A 24,753-nucleotide genomic window follows, 5' to 3' on the forward strand; every position below is an offset into this window, starting at 1 on the left:
TAAGCACTTACCAATATTGAGGTTTAGTATTTCTCCATCATTTCCCTGATTTTAGTCGTGCGTTGTGTAGAAAGAGCAATGTCCAGTAATATCAGATTAGACTGTGCAAGCCATTAGGAAAGCTAGTCACCAGAAGGATTAGACAGGCACTGGTGCCCGGTCCTCACAAGGGCACTGTTCTTGGAAAAGTTTGGGTGGTAGATTTGCCATGGGTTTCTCCTTTACTGGTCAAAGGACAATGAAATTAATAGGATGCTTCCAACACTCAGTTTCAATCAGACCGGAGCATGCATCGAATGTTCAAATCTAGACCCAGATTTCTAACATCCCAAAGGTCAGCTCTCGGGCTTTGCTTTGGTCTTCTCATTTCAAGTGGAATTTCATCAGATTTTACTGTAAATACACTGATCTAGTTAATTGGGAGCCAGGAGCCAAGGAGTTCTTAATCCAGACTGCCACTGATTTACCATGTGACTTGGGACAACTCATTCGACCTTTCTGCTCCTCCTTTTCCCCAGCTGTGAAAGGTAGATACTACTACTTGTCTCACTGGGGTGTTGTGAGGATTAATTAATTACTGTGTGTACATCACTTTAAACCTGTTAAGAGCTACACAAATATAACTACATGAGGATTATTATCAGTCCTGTATATCACTGCTGGGACAATGCAGCTGTCAATGCATTTTATAAGATAAGTAAATTGGTCTGTCCATGGAAGTACCCTTCATAAATTAGACTCTCATCAAAACATTATAATAAATGAGCTTTAGGAATATAAGTGAAAAAGGGGAATGAGGCAGGGGCTAAGATGTTCAAAAATACAGCTTTGAAAAGATTAAAAGATAAAAGTGGTCTGGGTAGGCAATGCAATTTAGCTAGTCATTTTCAGGCAACATGCAATGACAAGTACATGGGGCTTATCATCCACAGCTATGTGAAGAATTACAATAAATGCTTGAAATGCAAGCAGATTTCCTGCTTAGGTATGTGAATAATGGAAGTCACTATTTCTATTTGAGCTGAAAGAAGTCATCCCCCCCTCCCCCCGTTCCACTAACATTTCCAATTCTGCTCCCCACTGTTTGGTGAAAGTGAGTTCCTTTGTGCATCATCAGGATTTTCAAGAGCTGCTTGCTTTGGTGGTGGTAAGTGAGAGGTTCCAAAACAGTCCAGGATTTGGGGGCATTTATTCAGTTCACACATGTTTTCCATGCAATTGCCTACAGAATTAACAGAGACATGACATGTTCTGAGGAAGGAGGTTTGTGATCTGGGGGGGGTGGGGGGGAATACCAAAACAAACACCAGGAGTGAAATCCTAGCCCTGCTGAAGTCAATGACAAAACTCCCTTTCATGTTAATGGCCACAGGATTTCACTCGAATGCTCCAGTCTGCATCTTGTAGAAAAGATTCTCAAACTGTTCAGCGATTTCTGCATAAGAATTTCTAGCAAGACACGCTAGAGAGTTCATGTAATAAAGAAACAGGGCAAAATTCTGGTAACACAGTTGTAAATATGGAATAAAGTCATTAAAATGACTGTTCCTAATTCTCATTTACACAAAGGTACCTTTGAGCTCTCCCCTGTCATTTATTCCTCCCATCCCATCTGCCTGTTTGGCTCTTCCTCTGTTCACTTTTGGGGCCTATGAATCCTAGCCAGAAAAACACCAGGCTTGGAATACCGCAGTGAAACCTGCATTGTGTCGCTTTAGGGCCTGATCCAAAGCCTAGTGAAATCAATGGAAAGACTCCCATTGATTGTGGTGGGCTTTTGATCACACAGTTTAAGCCTAAACCTCTTGTCTCCATGAATGGGCAAAATTACCTCCAGCCTGACCCGGGCTGCCTGTCCTGCTACCACAGACTTGCACCAGAGTGGGCCTCCGAAAGGGTTAAAGACTCATCAGGCTGGAGGAGCTTCTTGACTTCATGCCTGCCACATTTCTTAGCAAAGCGAACATATGAACACTGGCATGCTCCCACACACCGCCTTGGCTCCCCTCCAGGAAATCACAGCCCAACTATTTGGCACACACAGCCTCAATTTTATTTACACAATTGACTTCTTGATAAACACAAAAAACTTACAAACACACCACACCCTTAAAAAGAAAAGGGGGACGGCCGGGGTAGGATTGTAGTAATGTGAGCTACCCGGCAGGAAGAACTCCCCAGCCAGCAGTAACATTCCATTCCACCCCAGGGAATCACCTGTATGAGACATTAGGGCTTGCTGTGGCTTTAAGGCGCGGCCCTGTGTTGTGGGGGCACGGAGGGGCCGCGCAGCGGTGGGAGCAGCTGGAGGAATTCTGGATGAGTCAGCCAGGATTCCTTCTGGGCACGGGGGGAGCACACGCTGTAGCTCCAGCTCCGACGCCCTTTGGAAGGGTGCAACACGCGTTCGCTGGAGCTCTGCTGGCTGCTGTGCGAGAGGGAATATGCCCCAAGATCACCCCATCACCTCTGAGTAGGCTAGCACCAGCCTCTGCTTTTGCTCAGATTTTAGCTGGCCCCTGTGCAGCAGAGGAAGAAGAGAGAAGGCCCTTTGTTCCACTACCCCCAGTCCTCTGTGCACCCAGGCAGGGCCAGTCACAATCTGGGCCTCTGTAGATGACTTTTTCACAAGGGAATGAAGACAAACTTTTCAACTCCCTGGCCCGAAATAACTCTGCCAAACCGTGGTGGAAGCACTGGGCTCTTCAAACTGGAAGATCTCAGTGATTGGAGGTGGTCCCCAGCTTTCCTTTTCATTAATGAGGAACATTGCATCTAGCCAATGCACGGGGCCAGTTCATCTCTGGAATGTGCAGGCCTTCCTAATAGCCTTGCCTTGCCTAGGACACCCTGCCCAATGCCTTAAAAAAAAAAAAAAAAGATGAGCCTTCCGTGGCCTTGGTGAAGCTCAGACTTGAAGATTGATCAAGTTAGATCATTCCCCAAAAGAACATAGAGGTGAGCAGGTGAGCACTGTTCACACATGGAAACACTAGATCTCAGCTTCACTATCTTCTCATTCACCTTTTAACGTAACATTTCCTCCTCCCCCCATCCTCCTTCACCTCAATTGCCTTATTTGTTGCAGCTATGCCCCGCCCCTTACACAGAGCAAGGTGATCAAACACAACTCAGCCCTTCGCTTTTTAAAAATGGATAGTTCTGTTTATATGAGGGGAATATATATATTTATTCCACAAATGAGTTGTAACCTCACCCTGCAAATCAGACACGAGTAGATCAGATCAGCCTTTGATGCAGCAGAATTTGCAAGTACCCCTATAAACTGGCAGTAGCATGCATTTCTCTCTGCTTCAGTCTTCACGCATCAAGACAATGGGACACCTGTGCACAGCTTTAACCCCTCTTAAGACTATGTCAGAGACCTTCTGACCAATCTGATTGAATTCAAATCAGTGGGGCTGGATGTTATAGAATCACAGAATATCAGGGTTGGAAGGGACCTCAGGAGGGCATCTAGTCCAACCCCCTGCTCAAAACAGGACCAAACCCCAACTATTCACCTGAGGGTATTGGAGGAATTAGCTGAAGAAATCTCAGAGCCACTGGCAATAATATTTATAAACTCATAGATGATAGGAGAGGTCCCGGAAGACTGGAGAAGGGCTGGTGTAGGGCCCATCTTTAAAAAGAGGAACCAGGAAACTGTAGACCAGTCAGCCTGATTTTGATACCTGGGAAGCTACTGGAGTAATATATAAAACATTGAGTTTGTGAACACCTGGAGGATGATGGGGTGATCACTAGCAGCCAGCATGGATTTACCAAGAACAAATCATGCCAAACCAACTTAATTCCTTCTTTGACAGGGTAAATGATTTGGTGGATGGGGGAATGTGGTGCACAGAATATACTTGGACTTCAGCAAGGCTTTTGACACAGTCTCACATGACATTCTGATAAGTAAGCTGGAGAACTGCAGGCTCAACAGAACTACCATTGGTTGGATACATAATTGGTTAAACAACTGCAAACAAAGAGTAACTATTAATGGAATGATGTCAGATTTGAGGGAGGTCTCAAGTGGGGTTCCCCAGGAATCTGTTCTGGGTCTGGTGTTGTTTAACATCTTTATTAATGATGTGGGTGTAGGAATAGAGAGCATGCTGATCAAGTTTGCAGACGAGACAAAGCTTGGGAGGTTGCCAATACTTTGGAGGATAGCACTAAAATTCAGAGGATCTTGATAAATTGGAGAACTGACTTACAGACAACAAAATGAAATTCAACAAAGACAAAATGTAAGGTGCTACACTTAGGGAAGAAAAACCAAATGCACAAATACAGAATGGGGGCGGTGGGGGGTAACTGGCTTGGCAGCAGTACTGCTGAGAAGGATCTGGGAGTTGTGGTGGATCACAACCTCAACATGAGTCAACAATGTGATGCTGTTGCAAAAAAAAGCAAAATGCAATTTTAGGTTGTATTACCAGAGGTATAGCATGCAAGTACTTGAGGTACTTGGCACTGGGTAGGCCTCAGCTGGAGTTCTGTGTCCAGTTTTGGTCACCAATGTATAGAAAAGATGTAGAGACACTGGAAAGGGATGGAAAGCAAGCCATGAGAGCAAAGGCTGAAGTAACTGGGTATGTTTAGTTTGGATAAAAGGAGATTAAGGGAGGACATGAAAAGCAGTCTTCAGATACTTGAAAGGCTGCCATAAATAAGGAGAAGAGGGCAGGACAAGAGGCTCAAACTACAGCAGAGCAGATTTAGATTAAATCTCAGGAAAAAACTTCCTAACTGTAAGAACAGTAGGACAATGGAACAGATTGCGTAGGGAGCTTGTGGAAGCTTCTTCACAGGAGGTTTTCAAAAGGAGGCTGGATAGCCCTCTGTCTTGGACAGTTTAAACACTAGAAATCCTGCATCTTGGCAGGGGATTAGACTAGACTAGATGACCCTTGCGGTCCCTTCTAACCCTATGATTTTAGAATAATGGGCCGGATGGAGCTATGCTGATTACACCAGGTGGGAATCTGGATGAATGTGTCTTTTTCCCCCTCCAGTAAACAGATTTGCCTCTTGTTAATGAGAAAAAGGATCTGCTTTTATACTCTGAAGAATGATTGATTATTTTTCACAAATAGGAAGAACCACCTTCAAATACCAGAGACACAAACTCTGCAATCATTTAGGCAAATAAGATTCCGAGAGATAATGGGAACTGAGTGACTGGCCTTAAAACCATTAGTGCAAATTCTTGGAGCAACACACAAGCCAAGTGAAATTAGACTATTTCTACAACAATATACCAGGGAATGCTAATGACATTCCCCACCCCCACCCCCAAGAGCTAAATGATTTATGCTAAACACACTCAGCATCTGAAAGAGTTTAGATGTGGGGGACATTTCAGTGGTCTGCTTCTCTGGAGGGTGTGCAGCTGGGCCTATGGCAGTGACTACCTTGGATGAAGAAATGACAGGCTTTGGCATGAAAGTCTGAGACACCAAAGAGGGCCTCTTGCCAAGGAAGATGATGGCCCACAATGGAAACACTGGAAGGGCAGAGCCCTGTGTGGTCTAAGAAGGTCCTCAGACTTGATGGCCTCATGTCACTGAAGAAAATCCTTCCTAGAAAGGAGTGGACAGTGTGGACTACCTGCAGTAATTCTCAGTTTCCTGCCCCTGTCAGATGTGTCTCTCTCCTACTGCATTCTGCAGGCCGGAGAGGAAGAGCATTGGCCCAGGTGAGCAAACAGATTGCACCATGATGGTCTTGGTTTCTATATCCCTGAACTCCTCCATGCTGGAGTCACCACTCGTTCTCTTCCTTGCTCTCTAAATAGTGGGCAGATGGGATACACGAGCTAGAAACACAACAGCATACGCCATGCAAGAGATGACTGTGTCCTTCATGTGTCTGACCTCAGGGCATCAAGGAACCATATCAGAGTGGAATCCCAGGTGGGAATACAGGGAGAATGAATAGCCACTTGAAGTCACAGAGCTCATGTGTCCCCCTCTATTTCTGAGGCACACATACTGGAATCTCCCTGCACCCGCTTGACAGATTTAAAGGCTAAGGTAACAAATACCTTTGCAAAAAGGCATTTAGATCCATCTGCTGTGTGTTTGTATAATGCTTCCATTATTCTCTGACAGGTTTCAGAGTAACAGCCGTGTTAGTCTGTATTCGCAAAAAGAAAAGGAGTACTTGTGGCACCTTAGAGACTAACCAATTTATTTGAGCATAAGCTTTCGTGAGCTACAGCTCACTTCATCGGATGCATAAAGTGGAAAATAGAGTGAGGATGTTTTTATACACACAGACCATGAAAAAATGGGTGTTTATCACTACAAAAGGTTTTCTCTCCCCCCACCCCACTCTGCTGCTGGTAATAGCTTATCTAAAGTGATCACTCTCCTTACAATGTGTATGATAATCAAGGTGGGCCATTTCCAGCACAAATCCAGGGTTTAACAAGAACGTCTGAGGAACAGTGGGTGGGGGGGGAGGAAGAATAAACAAGGGGAAATAGGTTACTTTTTATAATGACTCAACCACTCCCAGTCTCTATTCAAGCCTAAGTTAATTGTATCCAATTTGCAAATTAATTCCAATTCAGCAGTGTCTCTGTTTCTGAAGTTTTTCTGTTGTAATATCGCAACTTTCATGTCTGTGATTGCATGACCAGAGAGATTGAAGTGTTCTCCGACTGGTTTATGAATGTTATAATTCTTGACATCTGATTTGTGTCCATTTATTCTTTTACGTAGAGACTGTCCAGTTTGACCAATGTACATGGCAGAGGGGCATTGCTGGCACATGATGGCATATATCACATTGGTAGATGTGCAGGTGAACGAGCCTCTGATAGTGTGGCTGATGTGATTAGGCCCTGTGATGGTGTCCCCTGAATAGATATGTGGGCACAGTTGGCAACGGGCTTTGTTGCAAGGATAGGTTCCTGGGTTAGTGGTTCTGTTGTGTGGTATGTGGTTGCTGGTGAGTATTTGCTTCAGGTTGGGGGGCTGTCTGTAGGCAAGGACTGGCCTGTCTCCCAAGATTTGTGAGAGTGATGGGTTGTCCTTCAGGATAGGTTGTAGATCCTTGATAATGTGTTGGAGGGGGTTGGGGGTTGAAGTTGAGGGCTAGTGGCATTCTGTTATTTTCTTTGTTATTTCCCCCCCCCCCGCCCACTGTTCCTCAGACGTTCTTGTTAAACCCTGGATTTGTGCTGGAAATGGCCCACCTTGATTATCATACACATTGTAAGGAGAGTGATCACTTTAGATAAGCTATTACCAGCAGCAGAGTGGGGTGGGGGGAGAGAAAACCTTTTGTAGTGATAAACACCCATTTTTTCATGGTCTGTGTGTATAAAAACATCCTCACTCTATTTTCCACTTTATGCATCCGATGAAGTGAGCTGTAGCTCACGAAAGCTTATGCTCAAATAAATTGGTTAGTCTCTAAGGTGCCACAAGTACTCCTTTTATTATTTTCTGAATAACAAACTACCATATACTACCTGAGTGCTACAGAGCTTCCAGCTCTCATGGTTTTATGGTGACTCTCACAATATTGGGGGGGGGGGTGAGGGGGTTCCCAGAAACCCCAGCTTCTAGAATCACATACATGAGACTCTCACCTTTGATTTAAAAAAAATAGTTTCTAGCCCCCCTGGGTGCAGAGGAAAGCTTGAAAACATGAGTGCATGCTAAAGGTTCAAAAACCAGAAGGCAAATAAAAACTCATTTTTTAAAAATATCTAATTGTTTTTAAGCCTGTATCATGATTTTTAGGGACGTACTTGGGATTTTTGAATGCTAGGGGCTGACAATGCTGCTGCTATATACAAGAGACATACCTGTAAGCAGAGGGTTAATATAAGAAGTGCCATCTACTGACACATACTAATACAAAGCATTGTGCATAAATTAGTAGGTCTGGTAAAGTTATCGTGCACCGCAAAGAACTTCCCGAGTCCACTTCTATAACATTCTGTCCACACACACACACACACACTATCCATAAACCCTAAAGCCCTTCTGAGAATTACGCTGGAACCGAATCTTTCAGATCAAATTCTTAGTGGCATGTCACTGCTTTGTACCTCACTGCACGTGGAATCTGGCCCATAGAGCCCCACTGTAGAGGGCATCTCCAGTGACTCCAAGACCACATCTCTTCCTGTGGCCATCAAACTGGTGTAGCTGGAGAGGCATTTCCCAAGCTTCCCTAGCCAAAGCTTCCCTTCCCAAGCCCTGCCAAACCCTGGCTGCCATTTTGCAATGCCTGGGGACCATCTGAAGTTGGTATAAAATAGAGCAGCCTTTAGGATACCCTAATTTATGCCAGGGGACAAGCACCACACGCAGAAACCCAAGAATCAGGGTAGAGTGTTACACCACTTTAGCTGGACACCCTGCAATCTGTGCTGCTCATGCCAAGCTGAGGTTCTAGCCCTTAAGATTAACATGAGGAAATGGGAGGCAGAGCCCAGACCTGGAAGTCCCAAAATGCTGCAAGTAAGGCCGTTCGTGCCGTTCACCCGGTATTTCCAACTGCCAGTGGAAGTCGATGTGCTGGGAATCTCTCAGGAACAGGGTCCGAGCTTTTCCAATCCAATTCCGCAGACTCAGGAGGGTCAGACAGAGAGCTGACCGTTGGGATACTTTCCACCAAGCTGAAGCTGAATTCTGAGCTCTTCGAGGTTCTCCCAGCACTGTTCCACAGCAACTCCAGAATAAAGCGCACCGACTCTGGCAAGAAACCAAGAGACACGCTGGCAACCTTCACACGGAGGAGTCTCCAGGCCGGTTTCCTAGACCACGCCAACCGACTTAGTGCAACAGCATGCAGGAATGAAATTAGATAGGTAATACAGTGACAGCAATATACCAAAAAGTACTAACATCCGCTTGTCAAGGCACGCATCAGAAAGAAATGACTCATCATAGCTACATCCTATATTATGAATTTTTCATAGCCATCTGGCTAAGAGAGCTGCTTAAGCTCTGTTAATGTTGTGTGTGTGCATTGGAACCTGTGTGATGTGGTGAAGAACTATCAGGGCAGAAGTTAAAATGTCTGTATTAGAAAGAGAAAGAAAGAGAGAGATTGGATGGTTATAGTGTTGTATACTGTCTCTCTAAACAAATGCTCGCTGTTGTAATAATTATTGACATGGCTCTGATATGCACATGGCAATGATTTGTAATGATCATCATTTCCACTGAATGCATCCGATGAAGTGCGCTGTAGCTCACGAAAGCTTATGCTCAAATAAATGTGTTAGTCTCTAAGGTGCCACAAGTCCTCCTTTTCATTTTGTCTGAGAGTCACATGGCAACTATTTGTAAACCTGTGAAAACTCCGACATAAATAAATGCATAAAAAGAAAGAGAGAGAGAGAGAATGTCCCTGTTGGTTCAAACTCTCTTGAGCAACAATGAAGCAGTGAAGTGACACAATGGACCAGATCCTCTGCTGGTGTAAATCAGCACAGTTCTGTTGTAGCAATTTGTGCTCTGCTTATTTACACCGTTGTATATACCTTCTCTTGGTACAACTGTAGCGTTAATGTGCTTATCAGTAGTTTGAAGCAAACGCCCAGCTTCAAAAGTCCTTTCTGCCTTTCCCCGTATGGTCTGATTCGCATACAAAATGGGCTTGTGGACGTAAAAATTATGGGAGGGATTCAGAGTGGAGGAAAAGGAGAGACAAGAGCCCTTTTATTTTGCATCTTATTCACAATGAAAATTGGCACTGAAGCCAACCACATACATTAACATAATTTGTGCAAGTTTTAACTCTTATGAATACATTTCTGTGGAAAAACTATGCAACTATGGAAAAATCCCCTCTTTTTTGCCACTTGAAAAGGTAACAGGCTTCCGTGTACCAAGGACCTGCCCGATTCAGAAGCCTGGAAATATAAAGATGAATACGTCCGAGTCTACCATGGTGGGGGTCTGTGGAAACAGACTGGGGGAGAAGGGAGGAGGCCCCCTGACTCAGAAAAAGGACTTTCATCAAAAAGGGGAGAGAAGGATTCTAAAATCAGTGGCAGAATTGTAGGCCTGATCCAAAGACCATTTACATCAGCGGAGAGCCTTTCATTGACTTCGTTGACTTTAAATCAGCATAGAACATACATATGAGTGCCATAGGAACTCCCAGCAATCAGAGTGCCTCTGTGGAAGTTAATGAGTTACATAAAAATACTGATCATTCTCCTTACATCCCAGTTTCCAATCCACAAGCTTTTGCCATCCCCATAGGAAAATTCTTCCTGTTTTCTTGCGGACATCCTGCACATCCCTCTAGATTTCTATATGAATGGCATAGGATGGTAACTTGACAATTGCAATTTGGTTGTGAAGAAACCAGTTTGTTTTATTATTAGCCTATGTGATAACATAACCAGGCTTGCATGTCAACTCCTTCATCAGCTCCCATTAGAAGCACACCACTGCATTAGGCCTTTAATATCTTGCTAACGAGTTTCACAAATTATTAAAAGAATGCTCTTAAATGACTTGTGGGTACAGTGTGTCTCACCCTATGCAGTGATCTCAGAAGAAGATGCATTATTTCTTGCTAGTTAATCTCGAAATTAAATATTCTTGGGGGAAGTCTCATCCCGGAATGGCAGTTCAGGTCTCTTCTTGCTGGGGTGCATCTAACTGCTGATTATTCTGCACCTCCTGCATTTCCACTGATGTCAGTGCTTTGGAAAAAACACATTGATGAGGAAGGATCTGCTTTGCTGATCAGGGAGGAAAACTCTCCCCCCTTTGGAGCAAATTCATACTCCATTGGCTCTGCCATTTAATGACGCAATGCTCAGCACCACTGACATTGTCTCTAAACTGGACCCCACTAAGAATACAAGATTTGGCCGGGAAGGAGAACAAGCTTACTCACCACACTTCCAGCACTAGCTGTTTCCAGCTGGGCCAGAAATACCAAGAGAACAGGTTTTCTCACGGTGTTTCAGCATGGCTGCTTCCCGCTGGATCCTAGAAACGCAGAGGCAAGTGGCAAGGAATGGCGGTGGGAAAAGCTAACTGAGCATTTTGGAAACATCCACAAAAGGCTCAGCTTTGGTTTGGGTCTTGCAATGGGCAAGGCAGAAGAGGGATTGCTTATGTTTTCCAGCAGATTCCCCCACCCCTATGAGTTCTCCTTCACCCAGGGACCGGCTATGTCCTCTTTATAACCTGCCTGATCTCCAACAGCCTGGCCATAAGGAGGGTGACCTGAAGCTGCAAATCCTCTGACAAGCTGAGACTACAGTTGCTGATTGTAGCCCATAGGGCTAGCTTGCCTTTACTATATTCACTGCCTTGCCTTCATTGTATTTAGCTGCTTCCATTATATTCAGCTGTAACGCAAGAAACCTACAGTATCCTGTACGACGTTAGCGGAAATATAAACTAGCATAAGTGTGATTAAGTAGGCTTGGCATAGATCAGCGGTTACCTTTAGATTTTAGGAACTAAGGAGAGCTTGATCTATGGTAGCAGTTAGAATGTTCCAGGCAGTGCTACTGCAAGGAACATGGAAGTAATAACTGCAAATCCGCTTACGCAAGGGGTGATGGGTATGATCATGAGCTGAAATGGTAGTTACACATATCAATATACTAACCTATAGAAGGACACCTCAGCTTTAGTTGGATGAGGAAGTACAAGGGGGAAAAACCCCTACTCAACATGCATTAGATATAGTGGTGACAGCGTAATGTATTATAAAAGTGGTATCCCAGACTGAGGGGGGGAGGAGAGAAAGACGTAGCCCTTGGAAGGGGCCAGAATGATGACCACTGGTGATGAGGAGGAAGGTGATGGTGATGAGGAAGATAATGGCTAACATCTCAGGTCGTCCTGCAAGGGATGGTATGAGTATATGGATGTGCAGATGGACATTCTGTAGTCTCTGTCTACCTTACTGAGTTAGAGTGTTTGTGACTTTGCTAAATGTATTAATAAACTATTTGGAAATATAGAAGAATTCCTGTTGTGTGAGTGTTGTAATTGTGCACATCGGGGTTCCCAACTATACAGTAATTTTAATAATCCTGGGCCTGATCTTGGGACAAGAACCTGTCAACCCTCAAAGGGATAACTGGGAATTCTTAGGCAGTCAATACAATTAATACATAATCTATAGATCAGGCGACACAATCAGCTCATTTCTCTCCATTAACCCAAAAAAACCAAACTACCTCTGTGTACCAATTGCGCGCCCACCTTGTCTATGTGCATACATCCCTCTTGCTTCCTCCTCCCTCCATCCCCTGACAGAGTTCACCCCCCTGTTATGGCCAGTTTTAAATTAAGATTGCAAGATCTTTGGCTTAGGGTTTCCCTTATTACAGCACCTAGCCCACAGGGCCGATCAGTGCTACTGTAATACAGACAGACAATAATATTAATTAAACTCTCCATGACTCAGGAGAAACCACCACCATACAAAGCCAACCTTTCTGTAGAACCATTTAGCACAGTTCCCATATGTACAGTTGAAAACCAGAAAGGACTGTTATGATCATCTAGTTTCACCTCTGAGACACAGGTCAAAGAATTGATACCTGCACTTATTAGAACAGTCCCCAGCACAAATGCAGGTACGTTCCTATAGGACTACGTTCCACTGCATAACTCAACATCATACATTAGATCCCAAGAGAAACCTTAAAAAAAAAACCCAAAAAAAACACGTGTGTGAGGTTTAAGCCTTAGTAGTCATCAACTTTCCGTGGAAAGGTTGTGCCCTAACGTGCATAAGTCATTAGAGGCGGTCTTCTAACCTTTAGTAGCTCCAAAGGACCAATAACGGTGACCCAGTCCATATTTTATGTTTGCAGGCAGAGGAATGAACTCATCGGAACCAGCAGGAAGTGTACGTTCAGCTGCTTGGAGCACTGTTCAAGCCTGCCAATTCCCAAGGAGCGTAGCTGACATCAGAAGTGATGCCCTGTAAAGGTCTCGTTCAGAGATTAGTTGTGGCCTGGAGTTTATGTATTAGACATAAAGAAAAGGAGGACTTGTGGCACCTTAGAGACGAACAAATTTATTTGAGCATAAGCTTTCGTGAGCTACAGCTCACTTCATCGGATGCATTCAGTGGAAAATACAGTGGGGAGTATTTTAACATGCAGATATTTTCTGCGTTAAGTCAAGGGCGAGCTTTGTAAATCCAGCTCTTGTTTCTTTCCATTATTGCTGAGAGTCAGAGTGACGCCATATGACATAATGGAGCTACGCCGATTTACGCTGGCTGAGAATCTGCCCCATTGACTTAAATGGATCTAAGCAGATTTATACCAGCTGGGGACCTGGTCCTATAGTTTTCTACCTAGCTAATGAACTTCCTATTTAAAAAAAAATCACAATGCTTACTAGATTCATATTTCATGATGGCCTTTTACAGGACATCTTCCTCTCTTTCCCCATCCCAAGTCAGTCTGCTCCCAACCCCCCCTTTACTCATCTCCCTTGTTCGGATCCCTAATCCTCTTCCCCTTTCCCTCTGCACAATCAATTTATCACCAGATCACCGCAGGGATTTATTTTCCCACTTCTGAGCTCGTTCTGCCAAACTCCCAGCCACCCTGTCCCAGTAACAGCATGGCTAAAACCCACCCCCTCATCTTTCTCCTCTCCCAGCCCTGTGTAGAACACCACTCAGTAACCTGGACGTCATGTCCAATGCCTCTCTCTCCCTTTCCCCCCGCAACATACAGACCATGGCTGAATCCTGGCATTTCTTTCTGTACAGCACCTCAGATATCCATCCCTTCCTTTTTGTTGCTGTGGCTAACATACTTGTTTTGCTTTGATCATCCCCTGCCACGACTATAGCAACAACCTTCTTCCCATCCCAATCCCCAACTCAACTCCTTTTTACCCCATCCAAAATGCCACTTGTCTGGCCTGCCGGTCAGGCCATGTTATTCCCTCTTCAAATCCTCCACTGGTTTCCTCTCAGCTTCCACATCAAGTTCAAGGTTCTCACCCTCTCCTTTGAGACCTTTCAGCCCTACCTACATCTCTGCTCTCACTTCTTAGTATACCTCCCTCTGTCCCTTTATCTAGCTAGCTAGTTTAGGATTTTATATAGCTGCCCATCACCAAAATATGAGCCTCTTCCTCTACATAAGCTTCCCACCTCACCACTCCCATTATAGCCTCATCCCACTCCATTTTTATGCCTTCTTCCAAGCTATGTCTGATGTTTCCTATCCTCCTGACTGCTCTCCATCCCAATCCCTCCTTAAGAAACACCTTTCTTCTGCCAGCCCTACCCAATGTTACTCTCCCTAAGTCAGCAGCTCTGTCATATAAGGTCTTTTGCAAAATATATTGGACTGTGCGACCACTAGGTGCTACGTAACCCAGGTCCTTCTATAGTTCAAATACGGTAACGTTGACAGCCATGCAACATTACTAACTGATGAGAAGGCCACATTCAATGAACACTCCCCTCCTCTAACCTTATGGGAATAGCCACCAACCTGCACTGGAGCACGCAAATCAATGAATAGAATGAGACTAATAGTATGGTAAGGCTGAGATCTTCAAAGGAGCCTAAGGGAGTCAGGCACCCAACTCCTATTGAATCTCAATATGAGCTAAGTATCTAACTTCCCTAGGCCCCTTTGATAATTCTAGCATTAAGCTTTTTGAACCAACCTACCTAGGATGTCATCGAGATTTGAATTCTCGCATTAAAAGCATGAATTACTACTGCTTGAGCCAAGCGCTAAGCCCTCTAAATGGCCACTATAACCAACCCATTAACCTGTTGCACGATCAGCCACTAGATGGCGACAAAGACGCAACATGCTCCTAGTCCTGGTTACTCTGTCCCAGCACGGATCTTGCCCTATTTCTCATAAGCAAAGCATCTAGCAAACAATTAATACTTTTTAAAAAAAATAAGCATCACAATAAGTTGGAAGAAAAATGTTGCTTGCCTGCACCAGGGGCCATCACGGCGCTCTAAAAGACCTACTCTAAGGCTATGTCTACACTATGAGCGAGGGCTGCAATTCCCCTGCTCCTATACACATGCTCACACTAGCGCTCCTCAAGCTAGCATGAGTATAAACGGCAATGTAGCCCAGCCTAGTTCGCAGTGTAAATGTAGCCTACGTATTATATCTATTCCAAGGGGTGATGCTACCCGATTGTTCAGTTGAGCCCTGCAGAGTTCTTCATCTTCTGTGGAAGACAGCTGATGACCGTCACTGGGGCCAGATTATTCTGTGTATGCCTTCTGGCCAGCTGTTTAATTAAAGCCCTAGCAAGATACCATTACCCTTCCCAAGAGCTAGCTTCCCAGGCTGGTTTGTCTGCTGCTTTCTGTAAGATCACTTCCTCTGTGACCGACATTTCCATCCTTTTCCTGCTTCCCTGACATTTCTAATTTGCAAGCGTCTAAGGTGTCTTTCAAATGGCCCTTTCCTACTTAGCCTACAGCCCCAGATTTTCCTTCATGAAAAAAGCACTGTAAGGCTCTGGGCCATGGGCTATGATTTACACTTTTTCATCTCCTGTATAGAGCTAGTCTTGTATGTGATGATACCATTCAGTTCAGTTTACCTGAGAACTTACAAAAATACCGTCGGAGGTTGTTTTTTCCATATGTGTAAATATTAGGGATGGGAGTATTCCTTATGGGAAATTTGAAACAGTTTCACTTTTGTTAGCCTGACATTTCCTGCAGCAAATGAAACTTTTGATGTTAAAGATCCCATTTAACTTGTCTCTTTAAGCCTGGCAGGGAGAGGGGCAGGGGCTGGGGGCAGAGTTAGGACAGTATTTCCCTTCCTCCCCCACATCCGGTCAATCAAACTGTAGTAGGTGGAATGAGCGGCTGTATGGGAAGGGGTATGAGGAAGGAAATGCCAGCTGAGTTGAGTAATTTGGAGCAGAGGAATTCAGGCGAGGTTACAGAAGCAGGGCCACATTAAGGCAACTTACGTTGCTGGGGAGTTGGGACATTGCTCCACCTTGGCTCCATGGCCTTCTCCTCCTCCTTCAGGAACAATCTTCTGAGCTAATAGGGAACATACCACCAGCCTCTTTGGACAGGCTGGGCTTCCTCCAGCCCTGGACCACCACTCTTTCTGGGGGGGTGGGGGGGGAGGAAGGCAGATGAAGCAGGAAAAACAAATCAGTGGAGGGTGTAACATACCCACCTGAACTTGCACCATAGGCACCAACTTCCTCTGTTCTCGGGGGGGTGTTTGACTCCTGCTCTGCCCTGGGCCCCAGGCCCCGCCCCCACTCCACCCCTTCCCTCAAGGCCCCACCCCTACCCTGCCTCTTTCCGCTCCCACTCTGCCCCAGGCCCCACCCCCACTCCACCCCTTCCCTCAAGCCCCCACCCCTACCCCGCCTCTTTCCACTCCCACGCTGCCCCAGGCCCCGCCCCTCACTCCACCCCTTCCCTCAAGCCCCCACCCCTACCCCTCCTCTTTCCGCTCCCACTCTGCCCCAGGCCCCGCCCCTCACTCCACCCCTTCCCTCAAGCCCCCACCCCTACCCCGCCTCTTTCCGCTCCCACTCTGCCCCAGGCCCCGCCCCCCACTCCACCCCTTCCCCCAAGCTCCTGCCCCTTCCTGCCCCCACTCTGCCTTGCCTCTTCCCGCCCTCTCCCCAGCCTCTTCCTGCCCCTGCTCCTCCCCCTGCCCCCCCCCCAACAGCTGATTGCGGTGGGCAGGAGGCGCTGGGAGGGAGGGGGAAGCGCTGATCCATGGGGCTGCCAGTGGGTGCTGGGCACCCACTATTTTTTTGGCCTATGACTTGCACCCCTCTTTAGGGTGAATACCGGTCCTGACTTGGGCGAGGCAGTCCCGAAATGCACAGTTCAACTCCCTGTCCTGGGCTGAATGACTCCAAGACAACCTTTGTCCTGGATTCCCTGCAGCACCTCTCTGCGCCTGCCTTAGGCTCAGGGGAGGCACCAGCCTCTTCTCAGTGGGGGGGCAGGACCAAGGTGCGCCTTAGCCCCAACTCGCCGTGAGGCCCTACCCTCTGGCCCAGCGACAAGCTGGAGCCAGGCTGTGATAGGAGCCGCCCAGGGAGCCCTTGCTACTGCAGAGAGAAGCAGATCCTCCCCCCTCCCAGGGCAGGGGGAGGGTCTAGGGCTCCCCACAGTGGCCACAACACTCGCCCTAGCTTTTCCCAGGTGTAATCAGAGAGGATGTTATTTAACTCATTATTATTTGCATTCTAGTTAACACCCGCAGGCCCCATTGTGCTAAGTGCTATCAAAACACAGTGAGAGACAGACCCCAAAGTGAAGAGCTTCCATTCAGTATGGATAGAAAGATGGGGACACAGGGATGTAATGTGATTTGCTCAAGATTGGTGGGAATAGGATTTTGGGCTGATCAGTCTCTTTGGATGATGTATTCGGTTCTGTTTCAGAGCTTCCTTCTCCTGCTTCCGCTCAAGAGGACAGCTGTATCAACACAGGAATCTTGAGTGGAGTAGAGAGGTTATTTTACTTCTGTATTTGGCAGTGGTGTGATCACTGCTGGAATACGGTGTCTAGTGCTAGTGTCTGAAGTTCAAGAAGGATGTTGATAAATAGCAGAGAGGTCAGAGAAGAGCCACGAGAATGATTAAGGGATTAGAAAACATGCTTTATAGTGTCAGACTCAAGGAACTCTATCTATTTAGCTTAACAAAGAGAAGGTCAAGGGGTGACTTGATCACAGTCTATAGTCACTTACATGGGGAACAGATATTTCATAATGAGCTCTTCAGTCTAGCGGAGAACGGTCTAACATGATCCAATGGCTGGAAGTTGAAGCTAGACAAATTCAGACTGGAAATGAGGTATACATTTTTAATAGTGAGGGTTACGAAAGGTTGTGGTAGATTCTCCAGCACTGACCATTTTTAAATCAAGGTTTGACGTTTTTCTAAAAGATCTGCTGTAGTTCAGACAGGAATTGTTGCAGGGATGTTCTATTATGCAGGAGATCAAACTAGGTGATCACAGTAGTCCCTTCTGGCCTCAGGATATATGAAGGTGGGGTGGGCTGAGAACCGTTAGCCAGCAGCTTCCTGCTGACTTCCTTCAGGGAGGCAGGAAACAACTTGGGATCAGAGATGGGAAGAGGCAGAAGGAGGAAGCGTGATGTTCTCTATCGTGATTGGTTCCTACACTGACTGAAAGAAGGAAATTCCATCATGTGCGCTGGCAAAAGCCACATCCTAGAACTTAACACATGTGAGTGTAAGCAAAAGTTATGGAAGAAGAAAAGGCGTGAAAGAAAAACAGAATGAGAGAAATAAAGAGAATTGCTGCCTGGAATCTACAGCAATAATTAGTGAGGACAGGAGCTATGAAAAACCCTGAAATAGATAATACCGTGATGGGCAATAATCCATCTGAATGACAGCAGATGGTGGGGGATCACTTTAGATGGCCCAGAACTGGTACTATGGACTGCAGGACATGGATAAATGGGATCCAGCTCTCCATCACACTTGAGTTTGGTTTTGCAACCTTTTGATCTTTGCACTCGTATGTTGTAAAGTGGTTTCTAAACCATTTGGAGCTAAATTTTTAACGCACTTGGCTGTGAAATTCAGACACCTCCCGAGTCATAAAATGAAAAACAAACTAGATCTTAGGTGAGAGATTAATATTTGACTGTTACTTAATTCTTGGGAAACACCTACGGGCTAGTTGTACTGGATTCAGAAGGCAGATGTAGTTTTAAACTTGGATCAAAGGGATTTTAGCTGCAAACAAATTACTTGGACTTAGCAGACTGCCTTATTAATCATATCTGTATCACCACTTTATGGTACTTCTAAAGGGCACCGTAGTGCAGACGTACTTTATCTTGTTATGTCTCATAACTATATTGCTTGATGTTTGTGAAATATGATTTCTGTCATGCCGTATACCAGAGCCACAGGCCTTCGGCAAATTGAAAAACTCTTAGCCTACTTTAGATATAACTAATAAATCAGGGCAGTTGCTCAAGCCACAGCTTAGGTGGTATCAATTAGACCAGTGGAAGCTATGATACAACCTAATTATCATTGCTACTCCACCTACACTTAAAGTGAATGTTTCTTTCTATCTTTTTCCCAGAGGGTCAACATGAAAGCTTAAATATGTACTTCAACATTGTCAATTTCCAAAGACAGAACTGAAGACAAATGTTTAATACTTATAGTGGTGTAAGTAAGGAGAAGGTGGGGGGGACATCTATTATGGGATGTGAGTAAAGACATTTTAGAATGCAGACAGTGGAGAGAAGCCCTGTGGGTGAAATTCACCTCTATGCCACGTAAGCCCCATTTATGTCCTCAAATTAGGCCTTTTAAGTGGTACTTAAGTGGCGCAGAGATTTTGTGCTGGCTCTCTGCATAGTGGTGAATTTCACCCCACCAGACACAGGTCCCAGATTAGCAAGGTACTTAAGCATACACATAATTTTAAGCACGTGAGGACACCTCACAGGTTTCAATTTACTCATACGATAAAGTACCTTGGTGAATCGGGGGCATAGCACTGGCTGTGGTGAGTAGAAGGTAATGGAACTATCCAGAGTCATAAGTAAAGCGGAAGGATTGCCAGTGGTTAGGATGCTGGGACACAAGGTTCTAGTCCCTGCTCTGCGTGTGACCTTGGACAAGTCACTTAGAGTATGTCTGCACTGCAAAGAGAAATGCCCAAGTCAGCTGACTTGGGCTTGCAGGGCTCAGGCAGTGGGGCAAAAATATCAGTGTAGGCGGGATCCCACTTGTGGGGGAGCCTGGGACCTGAAACTTGGCGAGGGGCGAGGATCTCGAAGCCCAGGCTCCAGCCCAAGTGGGAACATCTACACGGATACCTTTTGCCCCATTGCCTGAGCCCCGTAAGCCCAAGTTAGCTGACCCGGCTCTGAGACTCAGTGCTGTGGGTTTCTCTCTGCAGTGTAGATATACCCTGAGTCTCTCTGTACCTCAGTTCCTCATCTGTGAATGAGGATGACAGAACTAGAGCTAGGGAAATTTTTTCCCACAAAAACGAATCTTAGGTTAAAAAAAATGCAGATTCAGCAACACCAAAACTTTTCAAGAATTCGTGTCGGTTTTGCTGAATTGTTTGTTTAAAAAGAAAAAAAATTCCAAAAAATTTGAAAGGTTTTATTTTGACATTTTCAAAATGAAACATTTTGATTTTTCTGTCAGAAACTACTTTGTTTCAAAATGTCCTTAAATTTTATTTTATTTTTTAAAATTAAAAAGAACATTTAAAATGGGAGAAATTGAAACAAAATGTTTTGATTTTGTCAGAACTAAAAATATATTATTCGATCCAAAACAAAAATATTTTCAACTTTTCAATTCACTGAAAATTTTGAAAATGTACTAGGGTAATGGGGGCCATACGATGACTATATATGAGAAACTCACGGATCACCATGCTTACCCCCACCCCCGATGCACCAAGAAAGTGGTTATCTATAGCCAAGTACTCAGATACCATTTGCTCTGAAGAGAAAGTCAGGGATACACACCTAACCACACGTCACTAAACAAGGACACGCCACCAGAGAAGTACATCACATCATGGAATGGGCCACCCAAATACCCCAGAAGAACCAACTTCGATATAAGAAAATATAAACAACTGACTACACGATCCTACTTGTCACCAAACATACCCCCTATGCGTTCTAGTGTAGGATTATCAAACAGTGACAACCCACACCTGAGGGGGACCCCATCCTGAAAGAAATCTTTCCCAAGCCCCTTCTTCTGGCCTTCAAACAACCCCGCAACCTCACCAAACTTGTCATCAGAAGAAAGCTCCTGACGGACCAGGACACATCAACTTACAACAGCACCAGACTCTTCCAGAACAGATTCAAAACCCACAGACATAGCTCTGCTGATCACTACTCCCTGAAACACCATTCAAGATCCAGGGGTCCTACACATGCCTATCATAACATGTCGTGTAGCTCATTCAGTGCTACAAATGCCCCAACAACTATGTGGTGAAAACAAACGATCACTACGCTCTCAAATGAATTCTCACAGAAAAACGATAAGAGAAACACGCCCTATCACTGGTGGGTGAACACTTTTCACAGAACGATCACTCCAGACCTCTCAGTCCTCATCCCCAAAGGAAACTGTGGTGTTTAGATGTTGCTTGTAATTATTAGAATTGGGAGCATTGGCTGTTGGGAGTCTGAAAGGACAGGAAACAGGAAGGAGCGGGGAGGAGTTGAGAGGCTGGGAGAAAGCTACAGAGGGTGCAGCAGCAGCTTGGTAAAGAGGTTTCCACTTTGAAAATAAAGTCCTGTTGAAGCTTGTTAGTACCTGGTTGATACAACAGAAACCTGCACAACGCCTTCAAAAAAAACAAACCTGGAAACGTAAATTCATAACTCTGCTGAACACTAAAAACCATGGATTTAACAGAGACCCTGATTTTACGGTTCATTACAACAATTTGTAACACACCCTACTGCCTGCTAATGCGTAGTTGTCAAACGATTGCAGAGCCATTAATTGCACATTTCATTTTAAGTGGTCTCCTACAGCATGTGTGAACCCTTATATTTAACCACCTTGTATTTCACTTGGACACTCTGGTTACATTCTCCAGACCTGAGGAAGAGCTCTATGAAGCTCAAAAGCTTGTCTATTCCACCAACAGAAGTTGGTCCAATAAAAGATATTACCTCACCTACCCTGTCTCTAAGATAAGGAGATAAGTATTGTACCCATTAGTAAGCGTTTGCATAATTGAGCCCTAAGTCATATCTTGAGGTATTTCGTAATCCTAAAATTATTATTATTAACGTACCACCGGGAGAACTAGTGACTTTGAATTGGTAACTGACAATATTTAAAACAAAACCTAGGATATTTTTGGGACACCAAGGGTTTTTTTGTTTGGTTTGGCTTGGCTTTTGGATTAACAGCTGCATCCCCACAGTGATCAGAAGGTAAAGAAGTTTTCTTTAAAGAAAAAAATTCCTCAAAATGATCTATTTCAGTGGGTTAATTACTGCTGTTCTTCTTTGACCTTTTTTTGTTTTTGTCTGCTTTTCACTGCATTTACAATCAAACATTTTCCTTTGACACGGTGCAGGGCTCTGGGTAAAATGAGTTTGGTGTAATCAGGTGTGTTGCTGGTGAACTGCAGCCCACAGTACAAAGGCAGCACTGTTTTTCACAAGCGTATTCAGTAATATTCACTCAACAGAAAAGCTCAGCGACATGGCAATATCCATCAACCCTCGGCATTAGCTCATAATTAAAGAAAGGTCAGCGGCTTTACCTCTATGAGAACTACATTTATCTTCGTACAGTTAAAAAACAAACATACAAATTTCACAACAGAAACTTTTGTTGACATCCAGAAACATGAAACCCGAGACATGAAAAATGTTACACAGCCAGCTGAGTTAATCTAATAAGGCTCATGAGATTGATTTACCTCACCGGTTGCAGAGCTGTTGAGATAATTTTTTGTAGCTAACAGCACATGCTGAGGTACTCCTTGTTTTCATGCCTCGCTAGTGAAGAGAGGCCCAGATTCACCCTGGTTAGTTAGCTTTTCTCATTTTCATAGCCAGCCAGAGCCAGGATATATTCTTAATTTTGTTCTTGTGGATCCATTCATTAGTAAATTACACACAGTGAGAAACAATGTTCACCTGGAAATTTCAGCTGGATACAGCTTTTATCTTCAAATACTGTGAGCTACTTAGAAAAAAATAGAAATAAAACCATTCCCCATTTTTAGAACTCAGAGAGATGCTCTTTAAGGTACTGAAATGGTTTTTGGTTTTCCGTGCTTTACCAGTTCTGGAGGGTTGGACTAGACCTCCTGAGGTCTCTTCCAACCCTAATCTTCTATGATTCTATACAAATCCAGACACAGAATTGCCAGAAAACAGCCAGAACAGCTAGGGCTAGAAGAGACATTCCAGAAGTCTCATGAGAAAGCATTATTAATATTAATTTGTTTTACACTAGGAACCAGGGCCCCTGAGATCAAGACCCCACTGTGCTTGGCAACGGTGCATATGCATAGAAGAGAGAGTCCCTGCCCCCAACTTGCTTACAGTTAGAGCCAGGTCAATAATGGATTTTTCAGATCACTGGTAATTCCAAAAAACTCAAAAATAAAATTTATTTTGGGTTGAATGGAAAACATACATTTTCAGGGAATTGAAGAGTTGAAAAAAATATTTGGGAGGTCAAACGAAATGTTCTGTTTGATCTGAAACAAGACATGTTTTGATTTTGAGCATTTATAATGTTTTTAAATTAAAAAATTTAAGAAAAAAGTTCTAAATGAATTCATTTCGTGCCATGTTTCATTTTGAAAATGTCTAAATTAAACATTTTGATTTTTTCGGATTTTTTTTTCCTGACAGGAACAACCCAGTGAAACCAAATGCAAATTTGTAAAATGTTTCAGTTTTGCCAAATCTGCATTTTTTTTGCTGGAAAAAAGGTTTTCGTCTAACAATTTCACCCAGCTTTACTTACAGTAAAAAATAGACATGGCATATTACTATCCTCATTTTGCAGATGAAATGAACAGAGAAAATAAGTGACTTAACCAAGCTCAAAGTGTTTGGCAGAACTGGAAACTGAACCCAGATCTCTTGAGCCCAAGTTCAGTGTCTTGGCACAACAGGACTGAAAGCCACCTATAACTCCTCTGTTACAGATACCCCCAAGCAGAAGTTGCAAAGCCAAATTATTTGCCTCACTCCTGCAGGGAGTGGAGAAAGGTAGGAAAGGGGCACACAGGGAGGATGAGAAGAGCCCAAATGCACTCCAGCAATCACCACGTGATTAATGGTGACTTGGAGACTACAGCCTGCTGGTGCAGTTTAGACCAGCCCCCAGAATAACTTGTGCTAAGGGCCTGGGAGAGAAACACAGAGCCATAATGAGGTGGTTGACAACCCACCTGCTTTGCTCCATCCATCAAAAGCTGGACACAGTGGAGAACATGGCCCAGAGGTCTCTTAAAATAGCTTTAGAAGTGGGAAACCTGATAAGGTAAATAAAAGTAGAATATCTCCATTGATTTCAGTGGACGATGATGAGGCAAGTTTTTAGCTATGTAACTTTAAAGAATAATGCTGTAACAGAAGGGTTCAGACTGCTGAATATGGAAACTTTACTACATCTACCAGTGCTACCTATAGATGTTCTCTTAAAGCATGTTCTGTTTCAACTTGTCAGGCAATTGCAATAACTGAACTGTGGGAATGCTTGCAAAAACAATCACTTTCAGTGTATACAATCTAGCAAGCGAATTTACTGGCAAGAATATTCATTGATAAGGCAAATGTTATGAAAATATTGCACACTGTCTTTAGAAAGTAAATTTCAAATTCACAGATGTATTTGCAGCAAAACCTGGTTCTAAGATTTGAAAAACTCAATCAGGGGACAGAAACCATGGAAGGGGCATGAATCTCCTCTTCCACTGGAGAAAGTCCATGGGGTCAGATCCTAAGCTGGTGAAAGTCAGCATTGTTCCATTGAAGTCAATTGATGAAAACAGCTACACACATTTATGTCAGCTGAAGATCTGTACACTTGACTTCAAGACACTCCTGATTTACCCTGATGTGAGATCAGAATAAGGGCTGATGACTTATGCATCCAATCAAAATAAGTTGAACATTGGATACATTCAATGAACTGCATACACTACAGTGAGAAGAATTATTCATAGAGGTTATTCAGCAAATAATTATGAACAACA

Source organism: Natator depressus, chromosome 3, assembly GCF_965152275.1.
Source record: "Natator depressus isolate rNatDep1 chromosome 3, rNatDep2.hap1, whole genome shotgun sequence".
Taxonomy (NCBI): Eukaryota; Metazoa; Chordata; order Testudines; family Cheloniidae; genus Natator; species Natator depressus.